The 15,102-nt window shown below is 34.3% G+C and overlaps 1 protein-coding gene across 15 annotated transcripts in view; it reads right to left on the reverse strand.

The window, feature by feature from the left end:
• NAALADL2 (N-acetylated alpha-linked acidic dipeptidase like 2) overlaps nt 1–15,102 on the reverse strand; it is a 1,343,235-nt gene that overhangs the window by 1,027,325 nt on the left and 300,808 nt on the right. Inside the window, exon 1 of one of the 15 annotated variants that reach the window (XM_042954995.1) lies at nt 784–865. The exons of the other annotated variants lie outside the window; for them this stretch is intronic. The gene's annotated coding sequence lies outside the window, so the exon portion shown is untranslated. Of the gene's footprint in view, nt 1–783; nt 866–15,102 lie in introns of those variants that run through there. 15 annotated transcript variants of the gene reach the window in all.

The raw sequence follows: 15,102 nt of genomic DNA on the forward strand, positions 1-15,102 counted from the left end.
TTGTTTCTGTATTGTCTATGGCTGCCTTCCTACTATAACAGCAGAGTTGTTGCAACAGAGACTGTCTAACCCACAAGTCCACAACCCTATAATATTTACCATCTGCTCCAATTCAGAATAAGCTTGCCAATCAGTGCATTAGTTCTTTGGTTCTCCAGCATGGGCCCCAGAAGGGATCTGGCCCATTCACAGCCTTAAGCACTGTGGTTAGAAAACACTCTATAATCCAGTTCTTAAAGTGTGATCCCTGGACTGGAAGCATCAGCATCACCTGGGAACTTGTCAGAAATGCAAAATCTTGGGCCGCATACAGACTACAGATTTGAAACTCTGAAGATGGAGACAGTAATCCATGTTTTTAGCAGACTTCCAACTGATTCTAATCACACTCAACTTTGGGAACTACAAATCATATAAAGAGAGAATCATTTATTACCACCTGGCCATAACGACTTGGCCTGGTTATAGCAGATCCAGTTTCTTCAACTACTAGTAGTGTGTACAGAGATTTTTAAGTAATTAAAGGATAGAAATTATGTTTCACCTGTCCTGAAACATGGCACCTTGGGTTTACTCTGAAAGAACACTATGGAGCAGGATTACTTTGATGTGGGAATTGCTTTAGCACTTTCAGTAAATGTTAATATAGCTACGAGCTATATATCCGAAGGAAAGACAATATACCAAGTGTCAAAGTGTAAAATCTATCCAATTTAGATTGAAATATCAAAGCAATATAGCAGATAAGATCCAGTTTTTATAGGACTGCCTGTCAAGACAAACCTTTACACAAGAATTCTCAGCAGGGACACAGGCAAGCAGACTGCAGCTCAGTATGGGACCCTGCTAATCAAGGATTCGTTCCAACATGTGTATCCCAGCTCTGAGTCTCAGATGTGACCAGACAGCACTTTCCATGATAGTGTGTGGGTAGAAATAAGGAAAAACCACCACCAAGCATTGTGGAAGGTAGCATTTCCCCCTGGAAAAACAATATATAATTATGTTATGTAATATATACAATTTTCACAAAATAATGTATGTTTAAACTTTACAATAAGTCCTCCTTCTTGATTGTTTCCATCTGAAACACAGACTAGACTAGCAGCTATGGCTAGGATGTGAAAGGGTTATAATCCACAAAAAAATAATAGCAAGGTATTGATAAGAGACGAGCAAGAGGAAGCTATTTCTTCTGGGAAGAAATGTGCCTCAATGTATTATATTTAATGCGGAAAGCCTGGTAGCTGTACCAAGAAACAAACAGTAAAATTATTTGACCTATGAAGAGTCTCTACATAAAGGTGGAAAGAAATATGTCAATCAATAAGACTAAACTACTGGGGCACCTGGGTGGCTCAGTTGGTTGAGAGACGGACTTCGGCTCAGGTCATGATCTTACGGTTTGTGAGTTCGAGCCCCACATCAGGCTCTGTGCTGACAGCTCAGAGCCTGGACCTGCTTTGGATTCTGTGTCTCCCTCTCTCTCTGCCCCTCCCTCACTCATGCTGTCTCTCTCTGTCTCAGAAATAAATAAACATTTTAAAAAAATTTTTTAAATAAAAAATAAGAATAAACGACTGACAGCTTCTAGAAAATTCACACTTCTTAGTCATAAAAAATCATTGTTTCTACATGATCATTATTTCTCTTTTGAAAAGTGGCATTAGACTTCATATGCCTAAAATCTACATAAACATTTATTTAATATCCATTTAAGAGTTTTTATTTGGACATGTATCTATGGAAAATAGGAAAAGCATTCAGATCTTCTGTGTATTAAAAAACTGGGTAATATGGACCTGGATTTCACACCTACGAATTTAGTAAATGGGCATTGTTTAGACTATCTATTAGAATTCTGATTCAGAGATTTGAAATTCACAAATTTAAATCAAAGATTAATATGCAGTTTGGTACATTTATGCATAACACAGCTCCAAATCAAAGAGAAAGCACATATAATCATCCTTCAATATAGGGACTAAAAGCCCATGTAAAGATAACTGATATGCTTCACTTGGAAATAATTCACAGTGGGGAGACATAATACCTATCTAGAAGGACAGCAAGTGAGTCACAAATAGTGTGAACCAAGGAGGCAGCAGAGGCTGAGTAGGTTACTGAAAGTAATTAGAAGTAATGCTCTAAAATTTTAAGGAATGGAAAATTAGGCTCAATGTTAGAAACCTTTCATACCAAGTCCATTAGCCTCTAGAATCAACCTCCAGCTGAAGCTTCCTCAATTGAGTCATTTAAAATTAGACAAGAGCCTGTCTTTGCCAAAATACCATAGAGAATTATTCATAGGGAATGATTAGTGGGATGTACTAAATGAACTTTTTTTTTTAACTCTTGTTTTACATATCTGTCATGAATTCACACACATTAAAAAACATAGTGACAAGACGAAAATGCTCTGGTGATCATTCTTACTACTATTACACCATATGAAATTCATATTGTTTGTATGTTTTTCAAAACAAGATAAAGATGATGGGATAAAAAAATAAAAGGTAAAAACTTCTCTTAAATAGTCTATTCAAAATATTAAATTCAAGGAAATGCTATGTTAAAAGATAGCATGTTTATTCATAAAATTTGCAGTTAAAACCATATTTAATTACTAGCAATGTCCTAGTATACTGCATAACAGTTGACAACCAACAAATACTAAATGAATGAATAAGTGAACACCTCTCCCCACCCCCACCAGAGATTGACTCTCCCAGGATTTACAGCCTTGAGATGCAGCCTTATTGTAGTTATTAATTACTGAGACCCAAGCCAGACTGCCTGGGCTCAAAGCCTGGCTTTGCAACTTACTAGCTGAGTATCCTTGAACAAATAACTTAGTCTTACTATGCCTCAGTTCCCTCATCTGAAAAGTGAAGAGAAATTACAACAGTAGTAACTTGTTCTTAGGGTTTTTGTAATTATTAATGAGTTAATAGCAGTAAAACACCGATCCGTTAGATAGTAATCACTCAGTAACCACAAGATATCATTATTATTAACTTCTGCTAGTTTGTATAGTGACCACTATAAATTTTAGGAAATTAGTCTAGAAAATTTCCAAAAGAATATTTGGAGTGACAAGCTGCAGATTCTTGGTACATGACATACGTACCAAAATGCTACTAGAAATCAGTCAGTTCCTATGTAAGAATAATTAAAGAAATAAGAGATTATTCCCACCCATGTTAAAAAAAAAAAAAAAAAAGACTGACCCTTCCCTCTCAGACCATGTGTCCATTCACAGACATTTAGCCTTAGGCTTTGTACTGTATATCAAGTCCTAGATCCCAGCCAGGCAGCCCAACAAGTTATTACTAAAAGGTAAGGTCGCTTTGGCTTTCTGGATTTCACACTTACAATGCTACCACCTCTGCCAGTTATTTATAAATATAAACTATCTGATGCATCAGGGATAACTGCTGCTTGGTCAATTAACTCAAAATGATATTAAGTTTCAGTTCCAACTAAACCATGAGCTCTATGACCTTGGGCAAGTTATTTAATCTTTAGGCTTATTTTCTTATCTGTAAAATAGGAACATTATATTAATTATATCATCTCATATGGTTATATTAAGGATTAAGAAGGAAGCAATTAATGAAAAATGCTTTTGAGTTCTCTGAACAGAGACTATCTAGGTTCATATGCTAGCCCTAATATTTATCAACTATGTGTGCTGGGGCACCTTGCTTAGTCCCATTCTGCTTTATAAGTGCATAGAAAAAGACTACCTATTGCTATTTTTAATAGCTTTACTGAGATATAATTTATACAATATATCCATTGTGTCTAATTCAATGGTTTTTTTTAGTAAATTTATATAATAATGCAACCATCACTATAATCCAATTTTAGAAAACTTATTTATCTCCAAAAGCTTCCTTATGCCATTTATAGCCAATCCTCACTCCCAATCCTAGCCCCAGAAAACCACTGTTTGGTCATTTTTGGATATATAATGTTATAGTCATATAGTATGTGATCTTTGTTTCTGGTTTCTTTTACTTATATTTTTGAGGTTCATCACATCATAGTTTGTATCACTACCACGTTCCTTTTTATTGACAAGTTATATTCCACTGTATGGATGTAACTGCTATATAAACAAACAAACAAACAAACCCTATAACAAGGAAAGATCTAAATATTATTTTCTTTCCAGACTGGTCTTTAAGATTGTGTTTGATTTGAGGACACTCTTTCATTGTTAAATAGGTAGGAACCTTTAGAACTTCATCTGTTGCCCTGTAATTAAGATTACAACTAGACTAGTGACAATAAACTGAACACATTTCCAGACTGTCAATATGTTTCATGACGTATATCTTTTTTTCCCATTTCTTCCAACTATCACCATCATTTCAAATCTGTGACTCACCATTCCCTTTAAAGGCCTGTCTCAAGTCATTATTCCTTTGATGTTTTCTACGGTTTCTTGGGATACTTTATATACCCAACAAATATCTTAATATGAATGTAAGTCAGTAGTATGCACAAGGGAGAATAGCAGGGACTCTAGGATGTGAAAAACCAACATGAGGGGATAACTGTCCATACTGAATGTGTAGAGAAAAAGAAAAGACCAATGGTGGGATTTTAATGAACTTCAACTTTTAAAAGGTGGTAAGAACAGGATTCATGTAAAAGAAGTGGCAAGAGTATAATAGGGTTACAAGTGCAAAGGAATGAAGAGACTCAACAATGTGAAGAGGTTTAGGTAACACATAGTGAAGTAACATAAGCACTTGGAGCATGCTCATTGGCTCTGAGGAATGAGGATGCTTGAGTCCATTTAGGCTGGCAATGGAAATAAGTGAAGCTACTGGACATAAAGCAATGAAGAGTTGCAAAGACTGGTAAAGTTAGAAGTAGCAAGACTAGCAGACTGTTGCCACGTGGGATGATAAGTTCAAGGATGGGCATTCTTCTTTGTCAAAGAATCCCAAAATGAAGTTAGGGTAGGTCTCAATTTTTGAATGTCACACATTTTTTAAAAAACACACTGTGTATAAAATTACACACTCTGAGCAAGTGGGATTTATCCCAAATATTCAAGGCTGCTTTCAACATTCAAAAATCAATTAATGCAATTCATTATATCAACAGTCTAGAGGGAAAAAAATATACATATATATGTATGTATGTATATATACATATACATACATACATATATACATACATACATAATAGATGGAGAAAAAAATATTTGGTAAAATCCAACACCTATTCATAATAAACCTCTCAGCAAACTAGGAACAGGGAGGAACTTTTTCAACTTGATAAAAAAACATATAAAAATCCTGCAGATGACATCATACTTAATGATGAGAATCTAGATGTTTCCCCTCTATGATCAAGAACAAATGAAGTATGTCCCCTCTCCTAATCCTTTTCAACATCATATGGGAAGTCCTAGCTAATGCAATAAGACAGGAAAAGGAAATAATATATATACAGATGAAAAAGGAAGACACGAATCTGTCTTTGTTCATAGATGATATGGTTGCCTTATGGAGAAAAGGCGAAATAATCAACAAAAAATTCCTGGAACAATTATAGCAAAGTTGATACACAAGAGAATATACAAAAGCCAATTGTTTTCCAACATAGTCACAATGAATAAGTGGAATTTGAAGCTAAAAAAATACCATTTACATTAGCACCCCAAAATGTACTTAAGTATAAATCAAAAACACACATACAAGATCCATATACATAAAACTATAATACTCTGAGGAAAGAAATCAAAGAACTAAGTAGATATTCCATATTCACAGATAGGAAGACTTAATACTGTCCATGTGTCAGTCCTTTCCAACTTGATCTATAGATGCAGTGCAATCCCAATCAAAATCCTAGCAAATTATTTCGTGGATATTAACAAAATGATTCTAAAGTTCATAAAGAGAGACAAATGATCCCAAATAGCCAACATAATATTGAAGAAGACCAAAGTCAGAGGACTGATGCCACCCGACTTCAAGACTTAAAATAAAACCATAGTAATCAAGACAGCATGGTATTGGTGAAGAAATAAGACAAATAGATCAATGAAACAAAATGGAGAGGTCACAACAGATCTATCTATCTATCTATCACAAATAGATCCACACAAATATAGTTAACTGACCTTTGACAAAGAAAGAGGCAATTCAGTCAAGGAATGACAGTCTTTTCAGCAAATGGTATTGGAATAACTAGACAGTCATACGCAAAAAAAAAAAAAAAAAATCAATCTAGATACAGAAATTACAACCTTCATAAAAATTAGTTCAAAATGGATCATAGACCTAAATATAAAATGCAAAACTATAAACCTCCTAGAATATAACATAAAACAAAATCCAGATGACCTTGGATCTGGCAATGACTTTCTAGATACAACACTACGGGCATGATCCATGATAAGGAATTGATAAGTGGGACTTCATTAAAATTTAAAATACACTATGTGAAAGCCACTATCAAGAGAATTGGAAGATAGCCACAGACTGAGAGAAATATTTTCAAAAAAAACCTGTTATCCAAAATATAGAAAGAACCCTTGAAACTCAATAATAAGAAAATGGGTAGTCCAGTTAAAAAATGGACTTAGATATCCAGTTAAAAGATCTGGATATCTCACTAAAAAGATATACAAGTGGAAATAAGAATTATGAAAAGATGTGCATCAGACATCATTAGAGGTTCATCAGTTGTTATAAATGTACCACTCTGGGTATGATGTTGATAGTGGGGAGGCTGTACATCCATGAGGAAAAGATACATGGGAATCCTCTGTACTCTCTGCTCAATTTTGCTGTGAATCTAAAACTGCAGTACTGCACTATAAAAAATAAAGTCTATTAATTTAAAAAATAACTGAATTAAATTAAAGCAAACACACACACACAGTGTGAGCTAAGTAAAACATGTCACTATACTGGATTACAATTTGCTTAGAGGCTATGGCAACACATATGCTCTAAGACTTGGGATACAATTAGCAATATGTATAAAATCTATTGACTCAGAAATAAAGAGTAAAGAAAAAAGGTGATTACATTATCTTGTATTTCTGAGTCTAGAAGAAAATTCAAAGTACTAACAAGTCAGTGGGTCATAATTTCCAACCCCTTAATGAAAAACAATTTTTAGAAAGCTAAATTAGTCTTCCACCACTTTATGTACAACTGACTGGAAGATAATAAATATTCAAAAATTTCTATAGTCAAAATATGAGAAAAGGGGGAAATCCCTTTCCCACCCACCCAACCCATCATGCAAACATATTTAGATAAGAATTCAGTACAACTCTAGAATAAGCCCAAAGCAATATTCAAATAAAATTAACATAGAAGTTTCAGGAAAGTATGGCCTTTCCTTCATTTACTGATTTACCCCTAGAATCTGAAACAGTCCCTGGTGCAGGAAAAAAAAAAAAAAAAAAAAAAAACTAAATAAATATTTGGTTAACAAATAAATGAATTACGTATTCACTTTAGGAAAAAATCATTCCGCCTGCATTTGGATCAGAAAGGAGCCAGCATGAAAATGAGAGAAATTTGTTAGCAGCCTAGTGCAATTCTCCAGCCATGAAATAATGAAGGCGTGGATAAAAGCAATAGCACTGGAAATGAGCAGATGCAGCCAGGAAGAGTATAAACAACAGCACGCTTAAAGCATTGAGCATGAGCTACTGAGAGCAACAAATACTGAGGGGCTCAAAAAATAGAAGAGCATCCCAGGAAAGATACTGAGAAGGAATACTGTTGACTCCCTGTCACTAGGGAGCTTGTGATATATGCATTAAATAGTTGCTTTCCTAATCTCTTAGTACTGCAGAACTCAAAAGAATCAGAAGACAACAGTGTGACAGAAACTCAGAGGGGACAGATTTAAGATACAGAAAAAAATAGTACCCAGTGCACAGAGACCAAGTACTGCGAGCGGGGCTGGAATTAGAGGTGAGTGAAGCATCCACTTGGGCAAAAACACTTTAAGGGGCATCAATCAGTAATCAAAATATGTAAATGCATTATTTTAAAAATAAAAATTAAAAGAATCCATGATGAACAAAAGATCAAAATTTAAATAAAGACAAGGTTGCTGTTTGTATGTTTTATTACACAGCATTACTGTGCATCATGACAGCCTGCAGTTCCTGAACCTGCAAAGCCTTTGTTTTCCCACAGGCAGGTTTTGGGGTTGACAATGGTGGGCCAATAAATTGGACAGCGTGGGGCTTTATAAATAATCATGTTTTCTGATTGTAGAACTTTTACTAACTTTTTCTGTTTGGTTCAAAATATGGGAGGATATCTTAATAAGTGTATACAGGGCACACCTTTTTCCTTTTACCACAATTTCCGACATAGCTTTGGCACAGTACTGAGACTTGGAAAGCTTCCTTTGGGTTTAGCAATTAGAAAGTCATTGGTGACTTAGCGGGAGTAGTTTCAATGTGGTAGTGAAGGGAGAGGCCAGACTGTAGTTGATTGAAGAGAGTAGGCCGAAGGCAAAGGGCCAGAAAGGAAGATGTTTGAGGATAGAGGGTAGATGATCCATGAGGCAATACAACTTCCAAACTTTTCTTTTACTGAAAGGGATCCCAAATACATTTGTAGGGAAACAGAAATATAGTTAAAAAAAAAAAAAAAAAGAAAGAAACCACTAGTCATCCCTATTGTGCTGCTTTTAAAACAATCATCTTCACTGAGTCATTACATATATTACATATTCCTGAGGTTCTCTGCCCACTGACCAAAATCACCATGGTTTCAATGAGAGCATTTCTGAAATATTTCTGACAACATGTGTTTTAACATAATTTTCTCCTAAACATATCATATCACAGGAGTCAACTCTACAAAGAATCGTTCTCTTGAAATCTGGATGATTGCTTTAAAAAGAAGGCGATTTTGCAATAATATTTAGATTTAGTTTGAAACATGTAGTAAATTCTCACTAGTTAACCTTTTAGATTCGGGTATCTCATAGGAGAAATTCCAAATTGGCTTATAAATGTTATCTTGAGTACAAAATGATCCTTGAAATTTAATTATGTCTTTACACTTAGAATTTTCCTGTATTAATATGCAAATGCAAGTATATTCATGATGACCCACTGAAAACTCTCAATAATAATGAAGGTGAAAGAATACTAAATAAATAAAAGGGCAAGGTTTCTAATTAAAACAAACACTTTAAGCAGAAAACTATGGTGTTTTGTTATTATTTTTAGTACTAATCTCAAAACGCTAAAGTCTGATGAATTATAGTTTTATGAAGCCAGAGGCCTCATCTCCCAAGACACATTTTTACTGGTAGTTAAATGAGAAAATGTAGAGACAACACTTTCTACTATGGGAGGTACAACTGGAAAAGTGCTTACAATGTGTGTGACTAGAAAGATGAAATTAACACAATATGTGCTCCTTACATGAACAAAACATGTTATAGGTTAGCAAATGACTTTCTCTTCAAATATTAGAGAATAGTGCCTCTCAATTTATGCTAAAAATACCTCCATGAATCAATTCTGGGTTTCGTGAAAAGTCAGATTCCTGGTCCCATCAAAATGAGAATCTGAATAGGTGGGCCCCAGAATCTGCATTTTTAACAAACTTCCCCAAGTGATTCTCAAGAGGGGCAAATTGTAAGAAATGAAGATGATATACTGTATTATGTACAGTGTATACTCTAACATTTATGTATGATGGATTTAATAGTAAAAATGTAACGAAGAATAGGTCAACCAATCCATCAAAAAATCATAAATATTGTGCAGATTACTTACAACAAAGTTAGTATATTAGATCCATGAAGATGTCAAATAAAGTATCATCAATAGGTAATTGTTCAATGCTCATAATAAATGCAACAAATAAATCTCATATGTAAAAAATAATCCCATCACTAGGGAGCTTGTGATATATGCATTAAATAGTTGTTTTCCTAATCTCTTAGTACTGCAGAACTCAAATATTTTCCATCTCTTATTTGCCTATTCCTAAAATAGCAATATTCTCCTAAAAAAGTAAAATACATGTAAATATGAACATGGGATTACCATATCAACATTTGCTTACTAAAATATTCAAAAGGGTTTACAGAGGTTTAGGATTATCTCAGAATTATCCAATTGCTTATCAGTCTATTTCAAGTTATAAGGGCACATAAACTGTAGTCAGCAGATAGCATATCTTTAGAAATACAGTCATCTATCACCACACTATGCTCTTGCATACTTGCTCTGCAGTTATGAGAGGAGGATTTCCAAAAGGTTAATTCTTAATTAATAGCTCTTAATTACTAGTTTGCATCTCACTTCTTTTATTTGAACAAGACCTTCATATTTTAGTTTAATATGTGATATGTCATACACCCTCCCAATCAGCATTAGCATCACAAACACAGTTTCAGGGAAGCAAAAGTGCATGGAGCAAGAAATTGCCATGAACAGTCATCTTCAAATAGAATTTCCATTGTTTTCTCTGGCTATCATGCAGGATTCATTTCCTACCTTCCTCTCCATGAATATAGTATTAAATATATGTATATGTTGAGTAAAGAAAAAATGTTCTTGGTTAGGAAGACTTTTCAATAAGACATGGATGGACTTTACATAGACACACATAAAAATTATTGTGGTAAAAAGAAGATATCTACTAGCCAGCAAAACCAATCAACTTTGTCTGATGGTAGTGTCATCTGCAATCAGATGACCCCAGGCCAAGGACCCTTCCACTTAATTTACTGAATATTCATTGCGTTTTTTTTATTTTAAAAGTAATGATATGCTTTTTAAATTAAAGCCCAAAGTGCCCATTTTAACTAAATTTAGTTGTATTATATTTACATGTGCCAACTGATCTATTAATAACATTTGTTAGAATGTAACTACGCTGTTAGAAAAGATCTTTGCCAATAAAAATTATATTTCCATATTTTCTTATTAATAGATTTTTAAGTAAGCAAAATCTGTAGGGTAGAAGTCTGAGAAAATGTATGAACTATTAGGGGTCTTTGGAAAGAAGGGGAGTGAAAAAGTTGCAGCGGGTATTAGCAATATACTGGACCTCTCAAGAAATGTTAAGGATTCCTCAAACCAAACCACACCAACTACTCCCAAAGAGAAAGCACAAATGTTTGAGTTAAGGACCATGCTTTCCTGGGATTATGAAGGATTCAGAGTTTTTCCTTTTCTGGAAAATGTGAGTTTGTGAGATTTGGAGCAGAGGTTGTTCCAAGTAAAAATAGGAGGGAGCAGGGGGGTGAGGGCGGGGGTGCCTGGGTGGTTGAGTGTTCGGACTCTTGATCTCGGCTTGGGTCAGGATCTCACAGTGGGATGGAGCCCTACATCCACTGCAGTGGATTTTCTCTCTCCCCCTCTCTCTCCCCCCTTCCTGCATGTGCTCGCTCTCTCTCTCTCTTTCTCTCTCTCTCTCTCTCTCAAAATAAAGGAAGAAACTTTTTTAAAAAGTTTAAAAATTGGAGGGAGCAGCAGATAACAAAAGGGGAAGAAAAGTATAGGGAAGCAGTCCCTACAGACCTATTATGCTCCTACTGTTTTGCTGAGTCCATGGCCTTGGCTATTCTTTGACTCAAGACAGTTTTCAGAATTGTTTATAAACCTGGGATTCTGAGAAGTGCTGTAACATCAAAGAAATGTATCTGAGATTCACCTGCCCCCTGCCCCATCAAAGAACAGTCTTGCTTACTGAGTGCTGTAAAAATGGTGGGTCCCCTAAGCTCAGGTTTCTCCACTGGTGGTGTACCCATGGCTCATGCAGGCTCCTGCTGGAACTCCACATGATCCTACGGTATTTTGAGTTTGGACAACCAGCAAAACTGCTTGAACTTCTGCTCTTCCTGTGTGTAACTCTAGGAGTCTTGTGTCTTCTGCCAGCATACATGGAACAGTGGTAGGCTCCTTCATTAGCTTCTACAGCTGTTTCGGGGTGCTTCCAGCAGTTCTGCTGCTTCTAGCTCCCTTCCACATTGTCAAACTTACTTTATCTAGATAAAATGTTATTTTATAAGGGAAGAGAAATGTCAACGAGGGGCCATGTCTTCCTTTTAGGTCAGACCCCATTCCAAATTATAAAATTCAGAGTCTTTGTCACTGATCTCTTGCTTCACTGACTCAAAAATTTCCCCTCACTGGCAACAAACATTGAAATTTCAGGAGGGAGACTTGTTCATTAACACAGATTTTAATTACTCTCTCATTTGTTTATTTGATGAAGACAAACATTTAGAATAATGCTAAATGCAGAAATACTCAATGTCATATTCCAAATGTTCTGGTTTTAAAAAAAAAGTATATTTTTTATCACTTCTTAAAAATTCTTTCACAGAATATGCCACAAATTTCTTACAAACTACACTATGCTGTCTTACAATGCAGATCTAAAGTTACAGCCTGTTTCACATAATTATTATTGCATTTATAATTATTGACATAATATCTTAATATAGGGCATATATTTTATTAAAAAACTACCAAGAAATTGAAAAAAACACTTTTCAAAAATTACATACTTCCCTTTCTCCCTCTCTCTCATTCTCTCTTACTTCCTCTTTCTCACTCTAGTTAAATATTTAATAATCATTTAAATTCAACAACAGTCTGCTTCAGTTAAAAATATTGAAATAAGTCATGTAAAAAATCGTTTTAAAGTCAAGCACCGGAAACACACATTTTGTGCACTTCATTTCATTTTATAGTCTCTAAGAACTATTACAATTTTTAATAAACTTGTATCTGGGATTTGAAGCCAAATACTTACACTCAAAAGACAAGAATTTATTAACCAAAAGACACCCTAAGTGGTACTAAAATGTATTCCCCAGTGATAAGTTTTAAATGAGTTGTAAAAACTGCATTTTACTAATCCAGTCACAATTAAAGAACAACAGCTGTCCCATCTGTATTCCCAACGCCCACTTTTGTAATGATGGTGATTTTTTCATTTACGACATTGCAGATAAACAGACATCTCATGGTTGAGTTCCAAAATTTTACTTCCATCCTTTAACTGCAAGATGTTTTATTTTGTCTCAAGCTTTAAAATATATGATGTTATGTAAGTTTAAATGAACAATGATCTAGACCAAAACAAAATACTTTTTCAGCTATATCCTTATTTATATCTTCATTTCTATCTATCTATCTATCTATCTATCTATCTATCTATATCTGTATATACACAGTATATCTACTTATGTATGTTGGATAATTTATCACTATGCAAAATAAATTAGTTCTAAATTTACTGCTAAGAAATGTTTTTATTAATAGCCACACCAGTGTCTTCCTTCCAGAAACTCATAAATATACTGAAAACCATGTTTAAAAAATAATAAACGGATACTTTTCCTTTTAAAAAAGAACCATAAATTACATTTCAAGTATTACTTTAATAAAAGTTTACATCAAAACAGATCCTCTGGAATCTTCTGTCTAAAGTAAAATTAAAGCTGCATTGTCTGTCATAGAGCAAATTATTTCAAGATATTTTTAATAGGATTACTGTCAAATTGACTCAGCTTTCCTGACAGAATGTATTAGCACATCACTCCATTGTCTAAATGTAATATTACTTCAAACATCTCAAATTCAGGAGGATATTGTTGCTTCTTTCTCACTTTATCTCTCACGTTTATTTAGAATTAAAATTAAAAGTGAAAAATAATCAAAAGATTTAACAGTCAAGATATTTAATGATAACAGCTGCAAGCTAATATCAGGAGGAAGACCTGGGTTATATCTTTTTGTGAATTTTTTATTAGTCACTTCACCTCCTTGGTTGTTAAGCTCTTCATTTGTAAAATATAAGAAACATAAGAACTAATGAATAAATAGCACACAGACATTAAAATTATATACCTTCTTGATATTAAGTAAATCAACTACTTTTAAAATCACATTGACAATCAACTTAACAACTTAAAGAAAACTGCATAGGACCACTTGCAAATATACACATTTTGACCTCTGTAATTCCAACATAAAAATATAAAAACATGGGAGATTTTCAAGAGAAAATTAATGTATGCCATCTCCCATTATTATTTAGTGTCACTTGTATGAGAAATAGTACAAATGTTAATTTCTAAACTAATCTGGGTATTTTTAAATGCTGGTTTTAACATTGCTATAGAGCTCTTTTTTAATGAACTATGTTCTATTAAAGGGAACTTGCTGATTATAAACTACCTTTCTTAATGACTCAAGTCATCTTATATGGAAAACTACACAGTGATAACTATACAGTGATATATGGAGACTTCTCCCAGGTATACATGGTTATTTCTCAACACGCAGAATGACTTCAACTAGAAGAAGAAAATCTTTAAAAGAAAGAAGAATAGGGAAGAGGGGGAGACAGAGACTTCTCTTTTTTCAATTCTTCTTTATCACTTCTTATTGCTCTCACCGGATCATACTACTATAATCTGCTGATTTACTTAAATACAACAGACCAAATGAGTATCACTTACTCTATTCTTATATTTCTGCTGACTTCAGGATTCTGCAAGTCTGGTGACTGAAGGAGAACTGCTATTCCATGGGCTTTGGAAAGAGATAGCCCTGGATTTAGACAGGTGATCTAATCTGAATTCTAAAATTCCCCATTTTGTGAACTTTATTTATTTTTTTTAAATATATGAAATTTATTGTCAAATTGGTTTCCATACAACACCCAGTGCTCATCCCAAAAGGTGCCCTCCTCAATACCCATCACCCACCCTCCCCACCCTCCCACCCCCCATTCTGTGAACTTTAAATTGCTTCACTCTCTGGATCTCAATTCCCTTATCTTGTTAAGTGGGGATTATATCAGTCTCCCAAGGTAAAAATTGGACACTCAATGACAGGTCCTTTTCCTCGATTTTTTGGAAGGTGGTTTCTCATCCTACTTCTGCTTATTAAGTACTCTGTTATTGCCACTTCACCTCTGATTCTCAGCTTCTGTGTCAATAAAATAATGAAGTTATGAACTCTTTCTTTGGCTTTAACTTCTATGACTTCATTTAAATTGCATAAAGCTGGGCTTTAACTTCTCATTACAGCTAGTAAATAACCTCAACAAAATT

The sequence above is a fragment of the Panthera leo genome, chromosome C2 (assembly GCF_018350215.1).
Source record: "Panthera leo isolate Ple1 chromosome C2, P.leo_Ple1_pat1.1, whole genome shotgun sequence".
In the NCBI taxonomy this organism is placed as follows: Eukaryota; Metazoa; Chordata; class Mammalia; order Carnivora; family Felidae; genus Panthera; species Panthera leo.